The 20558-nt window shown below is 35.9% G+C and overlaps 1 protein-coding gene across 4 annotated transcripts in view; it reads right to left on the bottom strand.

Annotated features, from left to right (window-relative positions):
• Positions 1–20558, bottom strand: part of B3galt1 (beta-1,3-galactosyltransferase 1) — a 550921-nt gene that overhangs the window by 237313 nt on the left and 293050 nt on the right. For all 4 annotated transcript variants that reach the window (XM_029469665.1, XM_029469661.1, XM_029469650.1 and 1 more), the window contains one exon: positions 900–964. The gene's annotated coding sequence lies outside the window, so the exon portion shown is untranslated. The remainder of the gene's footprint in view (positions 1–899; positions 965–20558) is intronic.

The raw sequence follows: 20558 nt of genomic DNA, 5'->3' as shown, positions 1-20558 counted from the left end.
ACACACACACACACACACACTTTGGAAGACCTGGGAAAATGAACTTGGTGAGGTGGGTACTTTTATCCCAACTCATTTTTGATTTTACCAAGTCTGGGCCCTCACTGTCCTGAAAGATACTGTGATCACTGTACGGTCTATGGTTTTGTTGGAGAAATTCTCTGCTTAGCATAATGAATTTAACTTGTCTGGGGGGGGGGGGCTTAAAATGTTAGCACAAATGAGTCTTCCCCTTGCATACTTCCTGGAAAAGTTTACTCTGCTTCACTGCTGGTCTGAGAGCAGTAACTAATAACTCTCCTTATTTAAACACTGCCATGCATTCGCCTCACTTACTTCATGATTCATCTGTGCCAAAATGTTATGAGTTAATATAGTACATCCCTCATGTCCAATGAACCATTCCTGATAAAAAATGTTCATGGATGGAATTCATTGATTTGTAGTCAATTAATTGGTCTTACTCTTGCTAAATTTTTCTTAAATTTACTGAATCAAAGATGCTCTCAGTTTTAAGGTGCAACTTCGTTTCTGATGTGCCAATCAAGTTTACAAATGTGTATCTTGCAAATAATAAAGGATGAAGACATATTCTGAAGGGTGACTTATAACAGGATGCTTTAGTTAGGAAGTCATAGGAGGCGCAAATCAAAATGACTTAAATACTAACAGCTATAAGCCACAGATAATAATAATTCATCTGTAGGTTTAAGTAAAGGATTCAGAAACATTTATGTCTTGGTCACTTTTTTGGGGACATTAGCTTTTGTCCCCATTGTTGCATAGAAGTAGCTCTAAGTAGCTTCTATGACTCCAGGCCACAAGGCTCACACTATCCAAAATTAAGTTTATTTTTTCATATGTTTATTTATCAGTAATAAGCCTTTCTTAAAACTCACCCCAGTAGACGAGTCTTCATGCTTCTTTAGCTGGAGTTGCTCCACATGACTTTTCCAAGTGAATTCTGGGTAAAAAAAAGAGATGAAACATCTTGTTTGATAAAGTGATTAATGTGTCAAACCACTGGGGTTGGTATCGGTTTTATTTGTCAGAACATAGGCATTTGAGGTAGACATCTACAAAACATGGAATTGCCACTAAGCACAAAAGCACTTTCAGTAGGTAACCATCATCTCTGCTTGATGTTCACTTACATTTCTGCTTCTCTCTATACTTTTCTAGTCAGTTCTTTGCTACTGTAAAATGTTTTGTCTTTACTATTAAATCTTTATAACTAATCAAAGTTCTTAGATTTTATTTAAAGAATTTTTTGGCACTCTTCATGATTAGTGAACAAAACATTCATAAATGACTACTTTATTTTTAAAACATTCTTAGATCAAGGGATGAAGCATTAATTGAATTTATTAAAAATAGAAAAGATAAGTTCTTCATAGATGTCACATTTGTAGCTAATGGTAACTATTTTGCACAATATACTTTTTACTTAATATACCTCATATACTTCCACCCTGGAGAAGAATGAATCTTATAGCTTGATGATGGAAAGAAGATTCTCTATATAAGATTGCTTGATAACAGGGCAAAACCTGGCTAGCATGGGGTGCCTAACCAGAATATTAGAAGTTAAGAGGAACTTGTGCCTAATAGTGACAAGTTTAGCAGCTTTAAGAGCCAAGCAAATGGCCGGGCAGTGGTGCCATACGCCTTTAATCCCAGCACTTGGGAAGCAGAGGCAGGCTGATTTCTGAGTTCGAGGCCAGCCTGGTCTACAGAGTGAGTTCCAGCACAGCCAGGGCTACATGGAGAAACACTGTCTCAGAAAACCTAAAAAGAGTCAAGTAAATGTATGTCAAAAGAATAAATGGATTAAGACTTCACTAATAAGGTGATAGCAACCATAGTCCAATTGAAATGCTCAGTGTCAATGTGATTCTTTAAGGATTTTAAAGAAAATGGTCACATTTATATTCTCACATTACATAAGAATTACACATAGTGTACTTTTGTGGGTGCTCTGGGAATGTGAAATAGCAACTGACAAGGTCAGAAAAGAAACCAGAGAAACTTTCCCAACTCTGTGTCTCTGTGGTCCTAGACCCTTAACATGGTCTCTCTGTACCTATCCACACCTAAGCCCCATACAGGTTTCCTTATCTTCACATTAGCTGCCAAGTGTTAGGGAGGCTTCTCGCTTTGTCTATTGACCATAGTCTATGATGTAGTCCAGGTGACACTCAAATATATTGGAAATTCTCAATATTCTCTGTAGTTATGTCCTAGAAAAATTACCATAAGATAAAGAATCAGCAAATATTTTTCCAACACTGGGAGGTGAAATACAGATATGTACCTATGATCTTTTGGCCATGATGTTTTCATTTGCCAGTCAATGCATAACCTTGTTTAGAGGTACCTTAACTAATATGTAGTTAGTTTACCAATGGTAAGGTCACGTCTAAGAGGCTCTAATGCATATCTGAGCACAGCTGGGTGACACATATTTTCTTAGTAAGGCATATCATTCTTTGTTAAATTCATAAAATTCAGATCACCTTCCAGTACTTCAATCAGGGGTGGCATTTAAAATAGGAAATTTAACAAAGTATGAAGAATAAACATTTGTAAAGGTGGCATTACCTAATGCAGGAAACACTGAAACCTGAGAGCTGAAGAAGGAATACATAGTGTCACCTTGTCTCATTTTAGCTGGGTATGCACTCATCAAGGTGACCAGAAATAAGGAAGAATGTAGTGGCCCTGGTTAAGATCAATAAAGGTTCCTCATTTTCCTCAATAAATTGTAGAATTTCAATCCTTCCCATATCATCAAGGTCTGCATAATTCCTCTCCAATCTCTGTCTGTCTGTCTGTCTGTCTGTCTGCCTCTTTCTCTTCCCTTTGTCTATTGCACATGGTGCATTGGACACAGGGATTATTAACCTTTTCTATGGATGTGTCAGGATGTCCCTACCTATCTGCAGGCACTCACACTTATTTTTACACTTTAACTCTCATAATGAATATTTTAGTCTCTATTTTCTGTGAATAGACTGATATTTTCATTAAAAAAGAGGCATCTTTTTAATAATCTCTTTCTCTATTGTTAGTTTATGTCTGAACTATGTCTCACAGGCCCTTGGGTCTGAACATTTAATCTGCAGCCAATGGCATTGTTTGGAGAGGGTGTGAAGACTGCAGGAAGCGGGACTTCAAGGGAAGAAGTGGATAATGGGACTGGGAGTACTTTAGACCATTCTTTTGCTACTGCTGACGTAACCACAAACTATCATGCCCTTCTTATCATAATGGACTATATGCTCTCAAACTAAGATTCCTTCCTTTCCTTGTTTCTTTTGAATACAATTATTTTTCTATATCATCTTGATATACTTTTAACCAAAATAGAATTACACCACTTTCTCCCCTCAAAATCCTCCCAGATATACTCCCATGAGCACCTCCCATGTCCTCCCTGTCTCAAACTGGTAGGCTATTTGTTTTCTCATCATATTATTGTCATACACATGTGCATGTATAAATATACGTAAATATACTGTATTGTCATACAGTGTGCTCTATCCATTTATGTTGGTGTTTTGTATATGATTACAGGCTGGACACTCTGCATTAGACAACCAATAAGGGGGACTCATCCCTAGGATAGACCAATTTTCCTTCTTTAAGTATTTTACTATAATGACCAGGAAAGTAGCAAGCCAATGCATTTTCTCCTTCTCATTCCTGCCCCACACGTCTTTCCTCTATGTTCTATAATGAGAATACTATTTTTCTCCAATCTAGAAAAAACATCCTCATCAAAAATTGAATGTGTCAGACCCTTGATTTCAGACACACCAGCCTCGAGAACCTTAACTAATATGTGTTATATAAGCCCAGTCAGAAAAAGAAACGATAACCCAAAGACAAATTGACAAGCTTCCCCCCCAAAAGTACCTCTTTAGAGGTACCATTTTTGAGATGATTTCCTATTCAACCAAGGTAAAGCAGGGTCTCCTTGGTAACATCTATCAGAACCCTCAATTTCTATCGTTAAAACTGATTAATAATCAGGCCTACTTTAATTTAAAAATATCTACCATTCTTAGTGGATTTCAAGCTTTATGCAGGGAGGGACCATTCTGTTTTGAGCACCAGAGTGCATTTACCTTCCACTTTGTGAACCTGCGGACTTTGAGTTAATATTACCCTTGTAATAGTGAAAATGAATAAGCTCACTTAAGCCAAGCTATCTGTCCCTTACACAGCCTAGGTTGATAAACTAGTGACAATCATCTTCAATTGTGACACAATATTCAATGTGACACAAATATTGTGGGGATCAGGCTTCTGCCACATAGGTAACAGCTTGGAGTGGTCTTTTCTCATGCCTAGCAAATATCGCCCCAGCTAGTATCTGAGATTAAGATTTTCTGAGAGAATGTGATAGAATTTGCTTGATTTCATCACCAGAATGTTTTAGAGCATTGTATGCAAACTCAGCCATGGAACGCCTTTCCAGATGCCAGAGCAGACAATGGTAATGTTACATAACATGATGATGTCAAATTTTAACCCTCTAGGAAACGAGGATTCCCCTATATGTTGGAGGCAGCATACAAAAGTATGTCAGAAAACATGAAAGATCTTCTTCTTCTTCTTCTTCTTCTTCTTCTTCTTCTTCTTCTTCTTCTTCTTCTTCTTCTTCTTCTTCTTCTTCTTCTTCCTCCTCCTCCTCCTCCTCCTCCTCCTCCTCCTCCTCTTTCTCCCTCTTTTAATAATCACAGAAACTGTTGAAACTGCAAATTACTTCTTAATGTATTCTCTTTATCTGTCAGGATAATTTCCCTCTTTCAGTGACAATTCTAGAGGGCTGGAGAGAATACAGTGCAAAGCCTATGGAGGTTTATGTCCTTATAAGTACTTTTTGGATACACAAGAGTTCTTTCGAAAGCAGCTATTATGACCAGGCACTCCACTGTGTGTTTAAAGAATGGCAAACCTGGTCCCTGGCCTCATGCACTTAGCATCTAGTGTCCTGTAGTGTGAGGTGATTATACATGATTACACATAATTACTCATAATTATCTAATTGCAAATTGCGATATGCACTAGAGAATAAGGTAAAAGTATTAAGAAGGCATTCTGCGAGGGCAGGGCGAGAAAAGCAAATATAGTTGTGCATTAGAGCTATACTGTGAGCATCACCAGAGCCAAGATTAAGTTAAAGCCATGGGAGAGTGTTAGCTCTGAATAAGAACACACTAGAAGCAAAACAAAAAACTTCTCACATATACTCCAGAGAATGGTTGCTAGGCATCTGCAGGTTATTATAGTATTCCGCATTATCTTGTTCTAAAATTCCACGAATGTATGTAACTCGCAAAAAAGAAGGAAGAAGAAACCAGCCTCCCATTTTTCAACAAAACTGCCAGGCATCTCATTCCCATTTCTGCAGAAATACTTCTATCAAAAAAGTAACAATTTGTGTGTATTCTTGAACATCTTTAGGGAACCAGAATTCTTAGCATGTATTCATGCTACTGGGTCATGCTATTTTGAGATAATTTAGGTGCTGTACATGTTGAAATATTTTCCTTTTTGTTAATATGTCTGGAGTTTAGAGTACTTGTGTCATTTACTTTGCACATCCCATGAGGACAATAGCTGGAAAGGGCACACACATGCTTTTTAAAGCCTGAAAAGGTTTTCTATTAGTTCAACCTAGGATAATTTGAGTGTCAAAATAATACTTAAAGCACACTTTGGGGAGTAAGCAAATATCTAGGAATTTAGATAAAATTTTATAAAAAGAGACAATCCAATGAGATGTAAGGAAATCTGTCCACTACAATAGGAGTACAATTGATGTATGTGCAGGATGGAGCTAGAGAAACATTCGTCACCATCCTATCAATAACTTAGGCAAAAGTACTGTGTGCGGTCCATGGGAAGCAATCCTCTAATACTGTGTCAAAGTATTCCCCAATAAGATTCATAAAAATAAATAGCAGTAGAAATTAAGTAACATACATTTTGAATCAAATAAATATTAATATCATTATTTAACGAGATAGTATCCTTTGTTATCTCATGTACTCAGAAAAGTAAAATACTGTGCTATACCTGGAAAACTAAACAGGGGTTCAACTAAATATATTGTGGATATAGGGAGAATACACCAAAATGAAACACCCAGGCAAACAAACAGCTAACAACAATAACAATAACAACAATAATAACAAACACACAACCAATTTGAGGATCCCAAATTCAATATATGACGATGGATTCATCTAGACCAGAAAATATTATTATTTAATGAACATTATTGAAAAACTGAAAAAGATTTGAACACTTGATAATAAAGTGAAATCTTGTTCCTTTTTATTTTGTTTTTTATAGCATTTGAATCAAATCTAAAAACTTAGATTCTGCTATTGAGCAATATACCCAAACTGGTTACTTTTCTGATGTTGTTCATTGTTTTGTGATTTTTAAGAGACTGGCTCTGTTGCCTGCCCTAGCACTGCTCCCATTTGCTGCAATTTCACTGTGGAAGACTTAAGCACTGCTTAAGTGACCTTTCCTTAAGGGTGTCCTGGCCCACCCCACCTCTGATTTCCCTGGTCACATTGACTGCAGCTCCAACTGTGCTCATTCTTTTCTCATTCCACACAGTTCCTGTGGGTCACAGCCTTTGCAGCCATTGTATGTGGTCACAGTAAATGACCCTGATGGTGACCTGCCATGCCTCAACTTTAGACTTGTACTCCCCCAAGCACTTCATGCTGTCTTCAACCACTCTGTTCCACTATGTTGCTCAAAAGGTAGATCAGGGCCTAGATCCTATAGGAACATCTGGCTCAGTTCCCAGTGACCTTGTCTTGTCTGTGGCCACTGTAGAGGTTACAAAGACACCCAGTTCTCCGTTTAGTCTTTGAATGCAGATGCCCAGGTGTGTTAGTAAAGACAAAGACAATATGAAAACCAAGATAGAATGCCTTCCACCTCCAAAAATCACTGATCTTGTAGAAATGTCATCTAAGGCGGAATACTTAGACAAAACACACAAAAACATTTAAAAATAAAAATCATAAACACCCTTAGAAAAAGTTCCAGGCATTCAATGAAGAGATATACAACTAAAAACAAAAGTGGACAGAAAGAAAAAAATCGAAGTTCAAAATCACAAGCAAATGTTTGATTGCAACAACAATAACTATTCTTAATATGAAAACCATATTCAATATATAGATAGAAATACTAATGAAGTCCAAACAGAAATGAATCAGGAAATAAAAAGCTCAGTAAGACTAATAAAATATTCTTTGGTCTCATAATGGATTAAGGAGAAGTCAGATATCAGGGTTTAGAGCCATGGAGAAACTAGATAGAGAAAATGACAAATGGAACAAAGGAAAATGCTTTGGCCACCATGAAAGTATCAAAGCTGTGAATCATGGGCATAAAATAAGAAGAATTCCAGAAAAAGGTAGACCCCCAAGTCCAGAAGATAACTCCCCCAAATCTAGAGAAGGAGATATTTACTCAGGGATATGAGGTCATAGCACAAAAAAATATGCACAGAAAAGATATTTCTCATAACTTATTGTAGTTGAAACCACAAAAACACCGACTAAAGGAGCACAGCAAATTCTGCCAAATCTCCTATGAAAGCACAGCCATCATTCAATGGGCATGAGAATGTTTGTTGTTCTAATTTCGGGAAGATTAAAACTACGATCCAGATTATTATACCCACCAAAACTACCTATTAAATTGGAAGGAGAAATAAAAATTTCCATGATAGAAACATATTTTAAAACATAAGACAACTAAGCTAGTCTCACAGAGAATACAGAAAAGGATATTTGAAACTGAAGAGAAGAATAAACAAAACCAAGAGGCCACAAGGACAAACCAAAATAGCTGACTGGAAGAGGTAACTGAAACCACCAAAATATCTAATAAAAAAAAGAAAAGATACAGAATTTGTTTAATGTAAAATGGCCTTAAATGTTATAACAGATTTAATAGAAGTTAGTTGAGAATAAATACAACAAAATACAAACAAACAAACAAACAAATAAAAGAAAGACAGTTAGATCAGGCTCCTGTCAGCAATCTCTTGCTGGCCTCCACAATAGTGTCTGGGTTTGCTGGTTGTATATGGAATGGATCCTCAGGTAGGGTAGTCTCTGGATGGTCATTCTTTCAGTCTCTGCTCCACACTTTGTCTCTGTAACTCCTTCCATGAGTATTTTGTTCCCCATTCTAAGAAGGATCAAAGTATCCACACTTTGGTGTTCCATCTTCATGAGTTTCATTTTGCAAATTGTATTTTGGGTATTCAGAGCTTCTGGGCTAATATCCACTTATCAGTGTGGTTTTGTGATTGGATTATCTCACTCAGCATGCTTTCCTCCAGATGCATCCATTTGTCTTTGAATTTCATAAATGCATTGTTTTTAATAGCTGCATAGTACTCCATTGTGTAAATGTATTACATTTTCTGTATCCATTCCTCTGTTGAGGGACATCTGGATTCTTTCCTGCTTCTGGCTATTATAAATAAGGCTGCTATGAACATAGTGGAGCATGTGTCCTTCTTACTGGTTGGGACATCTTCTGGATATATGCCCAGAAGAGGTATTGCTGGATCCTCTGGTAGTACTATGTTTTCTGAGGAACCGCCAAATTGATTTCCAGAGTGTTTGTACCATCTTGCAATCCCACCAAAAATGGAGGAGTGTTCTCTTTTGTCCACATCCTCGCCAGCATCTGATGTCACCTGAGTTTTTGATCTTAGCCATTTTGACTAGTATGAGGTGGAATCACAGGATTGTTTTGATATACCTGTCTCCTGAGAGGCTCTGCCAGTGCCTGACAAATACAGAAGTGGAAGCTCACAGCCATCTATTGGACTGAGCACTTCCCCAGTGAAGGAGCTAGAGAAAGTACCCAAGGAGTTGAAGGGGTTTGTAGCCCATAGGAGGAACAACAATATGAACTAACCAGTACACCCAGAGCTCCCTGGGGCTAAATCACCAATCAAAGAAAACACATGGTGGGACTCATGGCTCTTGCTACATATATAGCAGAGGATGGGCTTGTCAGTCATCAATGGGAGGAGAGGCCCTTGGTCTTGTGAAGGCTTTATGTATAAGGGAATGCCAAGGCCAGGAAGCAGGAGTGGGTGGGTTGGTGAGCATGGGAAGGGAGAGATAGGGGTTTTTCGGAGGTTAAACCTGGAAAGGGGATAACATTTGAAATGTAAATAAAGAAAATATCTTTTAAAAAAGGAAAAAAAGGAAAAATGGCAGAAATAAAAATTAGTACCTTTCAATGATATCTCTAAATATTAGTAGGTTCAATACACTATTGAAAAATCCATATAGCTTAGCTAACTGAATGAACAAACAAGACCTGTCTTTTTTGCTACCTCAAACAAACTTACTAAGGTAAATTTGAGTTTTAGGAATAATAAGGTCTAAAGAGAAAGAAAGCCAAGGAAAAAAAAGTTATAATACAGCATCAATACTGTCTTTAAACAAATCTGAGGAGAGTCCTATTTTAACATTGTTTTCAATATTCTAAATTCAATTATGCTGGATAAAAAAAGAAACTTGAGAAGTCTTGTGTAGAATTAGAAATCACAAAGGCATGCTTGACTCTTTAGTCACAACCATATGATATGGAGTAGATGACAAGGTAATTCTAAATTTCTGATATTATATCTCCCAATATCAAAAGATAAAAAATTAACTAACTTGAAATTTAGGTTAACTTTTTATTTTATTAAAAGTTCTATGGTTTTGTTGTGTTTTGTTTCCTTGTGTTAACAAGAACATTTGGATTTTGTGTTAGACATCTTCTGTGGCCAACTTAACAGCCCTCTCCCATCCTCCCGCTAAGGGAATCCTGGTTTGGTACAGGTATGAGTTTTCTTTGACTTTAGTGTGGATGTAAGGTATGAACCCATCACAGCTCCACAGTGACTTAAAATCATTCTAAGAAAACAATCTCTTGCTGTGTTAGCATTGATCTGTCTAAAGCACAAGCTTGCATGATAATGGAAAGAGTGTTAAGACAAAGTAATTCTGTTGACTTTTTTTTGGATGAAATGTTGGGAATTAATAAGAGGATATTTTCTTCCCACATTTTCTATGATCGTTCCATGAATGTACTGTGGTTGGTTGGTGAATGTTAGATATGAGGCACTAACCACTGTTCATAAAGCTTGAAGTATTAAGTAGAAAGGTCCACATACTCAGGGTGGGACATGAAAAAACAAGGTATTTCTCATTATCACAGAGGAGCAGATGACTCACTGGTTAAGAGCAGATACTGTTCTGGCAGAGAATCTGGGTTCAGTTCCTTGCACTCACCAGTAACTCCTATTTCAAGAGATCTGATGTCATCTGTCCTTTGCATGGATCAGGCATGTACATGGTATACTTACACGTATGCATGAAAAATATTCATGTAAATTGAAAAATGAAATAAAAATTCCTCCTTATTTTATAATGCCTAACTTCTGTAGGTAATCTTGGATCTCCATTTCCAACAGTCCAATTACATGGTATAACCAAATAATTCTATTTTATAGACAACAATTATTATAATTTTATTACCCAAATGGATTACAAAATTATTAATTCTTTTAAAGCATTACAAGAATAATTTTGGATAGAGAAAATCTGAACTATTACAAACAATGTCAAGTAAACAAGGTCTCCAGTTTTCTGATTGTATAAAATTTGTATGTTAATTTTGATAAACAAAGACAATATACAGGAAAAATCCCACAAATAATACTGATTAATATTTTTAGCATATTTATTTTTTACTGCACACACACACACACACACACACACACACACACTTAATAGTTTGCTCAGGGCAATAATTATTAGATGATAGTATTTGTTTAAGAATTTTTTATGTAGTTTACAAAAGCACTCTGAATTAATTTTACATAGTATCAATGCAGCTTAGGAGTCCCTGTTTCTTTCATCAAAGTTCGGGATTTACTCAACATTTTAATCAATACTGATCAGAAAAATTAGATTTTAAATTTCTTTTCTTTTTCTACTCTTTGATAACAATTGTTGTTTTACATTTTCTAAGAGTTTACTGGCTTCAATATCACCTTTGTGGTAAGTTCATTTTTATTGGTTGGCCTCTTATTTAGTTTGGCCACTTATTCATATTATACTGATTATAACTCCAGGATTGAGCAATGTTTTGATTTGAATGATGTTTCTGCTTCCTTGGGGGAAGGGTATGGAGTCTTGAAGGAGTGAAATGTAGGTGGAGAAACCATGCCATTTGGTATGGACTTGAAGGGTTTATCACTTTGCTCCACTCTCTGTTCTCTGTCTGCTTCCTATATGTGGGCAAAATCTGACCTCTGCTTTCTGCTGATGCTGCTATGTTATGTCTTCTTTGGCATGATAGACACTCTCTCTCTGGAGTTATTAGCCAAAATAAAATATTTCTTTCAAAAGTTTATTTGCTTTTGGTCTTGGTATATTAACACAACAGTTGTATAGTAACTAGTACACCCAGTATTTGTCAGAATGGAAAGAGAACCAGTCTATATGTGATCAGAATTTTGATTCACTGTCTTACTTCAAAGAAGACCTTTAAACTATGGGGGAGGGGTTACTCAGAAGGGAGATTATTAAATATGACATCCTGCAAGGAAAGGTCATTACATTTAAATAGTCAATTCAAACATTTTAGGAACTTCCTGAAATTGAGCAGATTTAGTAGGGTACTAACTGTTCAAGCATGTATAAACAGTAAGGACTGCTGAGAGACCTCTCAGATAAACCAAGTATCTTGGAAGAGGAAGAGTTATCAGCCTGGAAGAGGCAGAAACTAGCCAAAAGTCCTCAGAGGAAAAGACTAGCAAAAGGCCTGAATGAGAAATTGTCAAACCTGTCAAGGTGTCAGTGACCACCAGGTTTACAGATTTCCTTCATTTTTAAAGAATTCTTACTTCCACACATTCCCAAATGGGTTCTTGGAGAATTAATAATATTAAATAGACTGTCTACCTACCTTTGCTTTTGAACATCTGACCCCAAAATTTCAACATTATTTCAGAGAGACTTTTACTTCTTTTCTTTTAAATATCTTCTCACTTTTATCATCTATCCAGGAATTACTTTAATTAGAAGGGTTTTCTGGTGTCAAAGGCTTTGCTATTGATTATGAAGAACACAAGTTTCATAAGTATTCTAGACAAATTAAGTTAAAAAGAAAATATGTATTTATTAATTTACTTTGTTTTTTCTCAATAGATATACATGTAATACACAAAGATTAATACTTTTATAATTGTACTTGTTTTTTGTAACAACTACACATTAATTTAATTTAAATTAATTTTTTGAAATTTCAGAAACAGGTTGAATAAGAATAGTACTAATGAGCTTGGTTTTATCCTACATTTAAAATATATGACATTCATATTTCTTTGTTTCCTAGGTTCTGATAGATTGTAATGTCCAGAAAAAATAGGATATATTTTCTTACTTTGCCAAAAAATGTTGAGTTTTAAGTAATTCATTAAAATTTTCTTTGTAGAAAAAAGTAATTTTCTTAGAGCAAACCATAGCTTCTTATAATAATTTAAAATTAATTTTACTATTTTTGCTTTAAAGTATATATAAATTATAATATATTTATAAATATAATAAACAATATATAATATAATAAATATAATAAAATTTGTATAATCAATAATAAAATGATAAAGTATATATTAATTATATTATATATAAATTAAATTATATATATGTGTGTGTGTGTGCTATATCTGTGTGTCTGTGTGTGAGTATTTGCATATAAGTGTAGGTTACTATAGAAATCAAACGTGTCAGATTACACTGAAGGACTCACAGGTGGTTGCAAGCCACCTGAACTAGCTCTGGAAACCAAATTCTGGTCCACTGAAAGAGTAGTATATACTCATTTTGTTAGTTGGTTTGTTGATCGGTTTTATTTTGAGATAGTTTCTCTGTGTATCTCTGGCTGCCCCAGCTGGCCTGAAACTCAGATATCTGCCTACCTCTGCCTTCCAAGTGCTGGAATCTAAGGAGCATAGCAACACTCAGTATTCATTCTTAATCCACATAACCAAGAAGTTTATAGAAGAAGTATAGTTGTTTCCAAAATCAATATACATAGAACATAACCACTAAACTTTTATAGTATATTATCATTCTTATACTTTGATTTATAAAATATGAAGCCCTGAAAAAAAATCAGTAGCTGGCAATTGCTAATTTGTGAAATATGGCCTTAATGTTTGGTAGATTCAAACACATACCTTCATACAGAAAAAGCTCAATAACATTTTAAAGAATTTACTCTTTACAGAAGGGTGTGTGTGTGTGTGTGTGTGTATAGTTAAAAGATGTAATATACATATATTATTTTGAAAATTTTAAATGTGAGAAACCAATAAAAAACATGAGTTACTAGCACACTGGTAATTTGTTTCATATTTTTCTTTCTTTTAATAGATATGTATAACTTTCATATCAGAAATATTTATATCTGTCTTCTTAATGTGTTCCATAAATAGCCTTCTATATTATAAAAATTATTATAAATTCACAGCCATGTTTTCTTTTATTGTAGAAGAATTTTAATCCAGCAACATGGCTGGTCTGACAAGGAATCACATCCAAAGATATGATTCAGACAGAATGCAGACATGCCCTAGATTACAGTATGATCTGGTGGATTACACACCTTTAAACTCTAACAAGGTTAGTTTGTGGAAGGAAGCAGCTTTGTTCGAAAGTGACATCTAATTGATGGTTAGACAATATGATGAATCAGATTAAGACTTGACAGAGCAAGTTAGAGATAGGATGTGCCCAACCCGTGTGAGAAGAGCAGTGGATGAGAGGCTACTTTAAGAGCTACCAGAGGGCTTGAGGGAGAGGACAGTGAGACAGAAAGACAGAGAAAGGTGATGGTGCCGTGAGTAGTTGGTGTGTGTTTGTGTGTGTGCTCCAGCATGTGCGCGCACGTGTGTGTGTGTGTGTGTGTGTGTGTGTGTGTGTGTGTGTGTTTTACCAGGACAGTTTTACAGAGACAGGTTACAGAGAGAACAAGCTCAATATGGATGAAGACAGAATGAGTCAGAGAATTACATGGAGCCAGCAAGTTAGAGCATATTGCCAGAGTGAGTATGAGGACAGTCAGGGTAATTTAGTCAGAAGCCAAGAGAAGCTGGATTGAATCAGTCAGCTTGGAAGATTATATGGTATATATGCTAGAAGTTTCCAGCCCTAGCACTAGGAATAATTAAAACAGAAAGAAGTGTTCTAGGCTCATCCTACACTGTATATTTGTACAGCTTTGGTATAGTTCCCATCTCAACACTTCATCTGAGGAAATAAAAGTGAGAGTTACATATTATACTCATTTAGTATACCACAACTCATATTATCTTCTCTTTACAATTGTATGTTTGTACAAAATCATATAGTACCAAAACCTGGTATAACACTTTGCTTGTTTCAAATATTTTAAAAGATTTATGTGGGGAAAAATGCTTTGAGGTGAAGAGCAGTTGTGAGGTGTTCACCCATTTATCCTCTGTACAGACTGTTAACGCGAACTCTTCTTCTCCTGGGGGATACAACATTCTCATATTGCTTTTATCTATTATTTTTCTATAAAATGCCAGATGACCAATTCTCTATTTCTTTGCATATAATAATTATATTTTATATGAGTTTTTTGACACTTGCCAATAATCTTATATTTTCCATTCAAAAGGGCATGATGGGAGTTGGAACCACATAGCACAAATTTTTTATTAGATATTATCTTTATTTACATTTCAAATATTACCCTCTTTCCTGGTTTTCCATCCAAAACCCCCTATCCCATCCCCCCCTTCCTCTGCTCACCACCCCATCCACTCCCACTTCGCTGCCCTGGCCTTTCCTTACACTGGGGAGTCAAGCCTTCAGTGGACCAAGAGCCTCTCCTCCCATTGATGTTCAACAAAGCAATCCTCTGCTACATATGAATCTGGAGCCATGTGTACTCTTTGGTTGGTGGTTTAGTCCCTGGAAGCTCTGGGGGGTACTGGTTGGTTCATATAGTTGTTCCTCCTGTGGGGCTGCAAACCCCTTCAGCTAATTGGGTTCTTTCTGTAGCTCCTCGATTGGGAACCCTGTGCTCGCTCAGTCTAATGATTGGCTGGGAGCATCCACATCTGCATTTGTCAGGCACTGACAGAGCCTCACAGGAGACAGCTATATCAGGCTTCTGTCAGCAAGCACTTGTTGGCATCCACAATAGAGTCTGGGTTTGGTGATTTTATACGGGATGGATCCCCAGGTGGGGAAGTCTCTGGATGGCCTTTCTTTCAGTCTCTGCTCCACACTTTGTCTCTGTATCTCCTCCCATAGGTATTTTCTTCCACCTTCTAAGAAGGACCGAAGTACCCACATTTTGGTCTTCCTTATTCTTGAGCTTCATGTAGTCTGTGAATTGTATCTTGAGTATTCTAAGTTTCTGGGCTAACATCCATTTATCGGTGAGTGCATACCATGTGTGTTCTTTTGTTATTGGGTTACCTCACTAAAAATGACACTTTATAGTGCTACCCATTTGCCTAAGAATTTTATAAACTCATTGTTTTTAGTACCTGAATAGTAATCTGTTGTGTAAATGTACCACATTTTCTGTATCCATTCCTCTGTTGAGGGACATCTGGGTTCTTTCCAACTTTTTTTTTAAGGTAATATTCCCCCCCCCTTTTTTTCCAACTTCTAAATGAGGCTTCTAGGAACATAGTGGAGCTTGTGTCCTTATTATGTGTTGAAGCATCTTCTGGGTATACGCCCAGGAGTGGTATAGCTGGGTCCTCAGGTAGTCTAATTTTCTGAGGAACTGCCAAATTGATTTCCAGAGTGTTTGTACCAGTTTGCAATCCCACCAGCAATGGAGGAGTGTTCCTCTTTCTCCACATCCTTGCCAGCATCTGCTGTCACCTGAGCTTTTGATCTTAGCCATTCTGACAGGTGTAAGGTGGAATCTCAGGGTTGTTTTGATTTGCATTTCTCTGATGACTAAGGATGTTGAACATTTCTTTAGGTGCTTCTCAGTCATTCGGTATTTCTCAGTTGAGAATTCTTTGTTTAGCTCTGTATTCCATTTTTGAAAATTGTTATTTATTTCTCTGGTATCTAACTTCTTGAGTTCTCTATATATTTTGGATATTAGCCCTCTATCAGATGTAGGGTTGATAAAGATCTTGTCCCACCCTGTTGATTGCCATTTTGTTCTAATGAAAGTGTCTTTTGCCTTACAGAAGCTTTGCAATTTTATGAGGTCCCATTTGTAGATTCTTGATCTTAGAGCATAAGCTATTGGTGTTCTGTTCAGGAATATTTTCCCTTTAGCACGAAAATTTTAAAGACTGTTTTCCAATAGTCTCTAAATAATTACCCTTTTATGAAATAGATATAAATAAAAATTCATTCATTAAAATGTTATATTCATTTTGTCCATATAATAAAATACTATCAAATAACAATACAACCTATTTATATAAACTTCTTTTGAAATTACAAGTGGCCCAAAATATTATTTAAATTTAGCTTTCTATATAAGATTAAAATAGAAGTTATTACAGAAAGTGCAAGTAGTGGTAAGTAATTATTAATTATTACATCTTTATAATTCCCCTTTTGTTTTAATGTTACAAATTGACATTGTTACTAATATTAAAGTGTTATTCTTCACCATGGAATGATTGAAAACATTTATATTATAAAACATAAGCTTAAGTATCACAGAATATCTGAGGAATTATAAACTGCATATGAGATTCCAAAATATGAATGTCAGACTTTAAATGTAGAGCACGGGTAGCAAATATTTTAGTAGGAATTATAACAGAATTTTTAGAAGCATGATTAGTTTGTGTTATTGAATTTTATACTGATTCATCATGGAAAAAGCTCTGCAATTGAGCTGGAGTAGAAAACACTCGTCACCACTACAAAAAAATGCAAATAATAAAAAAGACCCAATAATGTCTGCTAAAACCATTTGACTCTGGGTTTCAGGCAAAAGCTTCTAAAAGGTTAATGTCATATTTACTGCAAACATATTACTGCAGGGAAGAAAATATTGGATTTTTTACAACTACTATTCATACATTAACCATCTAGTGTTAAAATCCACAAACTACATCATTCAAAGAAATTGGCAATTTTCTTAGCTGCCCTTTGAGAGTAGAAGATGGATCTGTATACTACTGTGGAATGAAGTAAGTTCATTCATGTTTACTTACAAGCTACAGCGAGCCTCCTAGAAAGACCCACTGTTAATGATCACATATGAAGCCATTTTTATCAGCTATCCTCCAGTAATGTTAGGAACTACAGCAATTTATCAACATACCACTTCCTTTCTCAGGTTACACAATCTGTTAGACATTTTTTTCATCAAAGAAGAAATACAATGCATTTTATTTCTTACACTCAATGTGATTTTTAGTGTCTATGTGTTTAATATATTTGCTTCTATTTAGTTATGTGGGGGGGGGCCTTTCATAAGGCAAGTCATCTTTAAAGTTAAAGTGCTGTTTATGGTGGACTAACTCAATTTACCAGGGCAGCCATCCAGCTGGAAGCAACTAAGAGGGGAAATTAGATGCTCAGTTAGGTGTTAAGTTTAAAAGCCATGTGTTTCAGATGTCTGGATACTAGCTTTTACTTGACAGTGAAAACTTTCTTGTAGTGCACTGCAGTTCTGTAACTCCATTATCCATACAGTACTACAAAGATTCTGCTTGTTCAAACTGCAGGGGACTGTGTGGCTTGGTTGTGCATCTTAACTCAGGCTGTGTCTGACACTCAGTAATATGCCCATTGTTTTTCTGCTTGGTCCCTGCAGGATGGACCTTTCTTAACTACAACTCTTGGGCAATGTCTACACAGACCATACATAGTCCATATATGTGCACTTCTAGAGGCCATGTGTCTTGCCAGGAACATAGTGACTTTTTTTTTTTTGGCCTTTTTGCCTTTTAACACTTTTGTAAGTGAAGCTCTATCATAAAACATAGATGTTTTCAAAAAGAGAATTCAAAGAAAATGATGAAGAGCTCCAGGTAATCTCCAGAAAGCCAGTAAGACCTATACTTAATCAGAATAAATATTTTATTATAAAGGACTGAGTTAATTAAAATTAAACCTGCTTTGAGGAAGTATGCCTATGCCTATGATTATGATACATAGATAACACGATGGGAAACTATATAGTTAATTCACCTAATATAAAACCTAACCATACTATTGGGCACTGACTAGCTGGACGTACTTGACGTTCTCTGCAAATAAAGAGAAAGAAAAAGTCCTGAAAATGTCTGCCCTAATGTTGTCATTGAGCATTTTACAGATTAGCTTGTGATTCAGAATCTGGCCTGAAAATTCTGTGTGATTTCCTCCTTCCCATTGGTAGACATCGGCAGTCGTTACAATAGACACCTTGTCTCCTTTTGGAGACTTTTGAGGTTGGGTCAGTTGCTTTGGAATGATGACCACTTTGGAGTGGATTCTCATCTCACATTTCTGAGGTGTGTGGCATAAATGTGAAGACTGTCCTATGGTCTCCTCATCTCCAATGCCTTGCCTGAGATGTAGATATTAGGATCCCAGTCCTGAGTTCAGTTGAAAAGCAATAGTGCCCGTGTAAATTTGGTAAACGCACTTACTTTTGATGATGAAACGGTAATACTCTTTTTAAAAGTAGAAATCTAGAAAATGATGAGGGAATATATTTTTCTACAGAAATAAACCACCAAACTATGTTTTTCAATATGGGCAGTAAAAGGCTCGTTTGAGCAAAATAAAACTGATTTTAAGGAAGCTTGAATGTGTTGTTGTCTGCTCTCTATTTACTTGTAAGAGAACATTCAATACATCAACACTCTCCATACAGCTGAAATATACCCACACACATGAATGGCAAGACACTATATGAGTCTAACTCTTATCCCAGTTAAATTAGTAAAAACAGCCCAGTCTCTTCTATGTTTCTCCTTTGTCCACTATGCTACATTTTCTTCTCCCACTCAGAAAAATACTTTCTTGATTAAAATATTTTGTAAAACTTTGAATTTATTATCTATTTCCATTATATTTTTGAGAATTCTGTAATTTTTAATTAATATTTTAATTAAAAGTATAGCTACATAATTTCTCTCCATTCCATTCCCTTGCTCCAACTCATCCCATGCTCCTCACCTGTTTCCAAAAGCTGATCTCCCTATCTAATTTATACATAAATACATACATATATATGCATAAATATATAGCTGTATGCTACCCCATCCATTCAATACTGCATGCACATGATTGTGGGGCTAAGCATTTGGTATTGGATTATCATGTGGGAGCTCCCCCTGGGGAAAACTATCTTTTCTAGTATCAGCATCTCCTGTTTGTCTGTACTTCTTAGTTTAGGTGTGGGGCATCATGAGATATTTTTTCCCTTTCAATTATAATACTTAGTGCCAAAAAATAGCTTCAAAGTTGAATGTAATTAATTCAGAATTAGCATTAGATTATTGCTTTGGTTAGAACTATGCAATACAACTGTTGAGATATGAGGCACCGAAATTGATATTTAAGGCTATCTTCAACCTTTATTGATCAGGACTTTAAACTCAATGCTGGAATTTCAATTCCAAACTCCATTGAATTTTATAACTCATGTCAAATATTTTTTTCTCTATACATTACGTTATAAGCCAAATATACATTATGAACCATGTTGTCAAACCACACTATGGGCAGAAAGCTAAGGTCCTGAGTCTCAAAGCAAGCCTCTATCCCATTAATCAGCCATTTCCATTTGTTTTATTTGTAACAGATAAAAGCTATGGTGGTTAATTCATCTTTCTTTTGTCTCAGGTACCAGGTAATCATAATATTAACAATTTATATATTTTGCTACACCTTATTTAATTTACATGGGCAGTTAGACATATCAGCATGTTGGAAGGCCTCTGTTTCATAATTTTGTCTATGGGAACCCTGTTGCATAAATCGTCTGCACGAGGGGTAGCCATGGGTGAAATGGCCTTTCTTATTAAATGTCACAAGATTTAATGTCACAGTATAATTGGGATGGAAGGATAATTGCACCAAGCTCAACATGCCTTTTTCTGCTAACACATTATTAATCCACAGGAGTGTTAAAATATGTTCAATAAAGGCACCATTCACATGGAAATTGTTGGCACTTGCTAAAAATCACACTATTTCATTGCCCAGCCTTGAGATTTCACAGCCAGCGTGATTTTCAAATGAAATTATAGTAGAAGTCCTCACTGCAAAATTTCACATTTGTTCTCAAAATATGTTTTTAAAGAATTGGAAATGTTCTTATGCCTGAGGTACTAATGCATTCCAGTATTGTACCAGTAATGTCACAGTTCATTCTTTGGAAGTATGCCAATACAGATTTTGTCTTGGGTTTGCTATTATTGCTCCTAAACACACACACACACACACACACACACACACACCCAGAGGGAG

The sequence above is a fragment of the Mus caroli genome, chromosome 2 (genome assembly GCF_900094665.2).
Source record: "Mus caroli chromosome 2, CAROLI_EIJ_v1.1, whole genome shotgun sequence".
NCBI lineage: Eukaryota > Metazoa > Chordata > Mammalia > Rodentia > Muridae > Mus > Mus caroli.
Note: the sequence above shows the minus strand (reverse complement) of the source record. Positions and strands in the feature narration are given on the sequence as shown.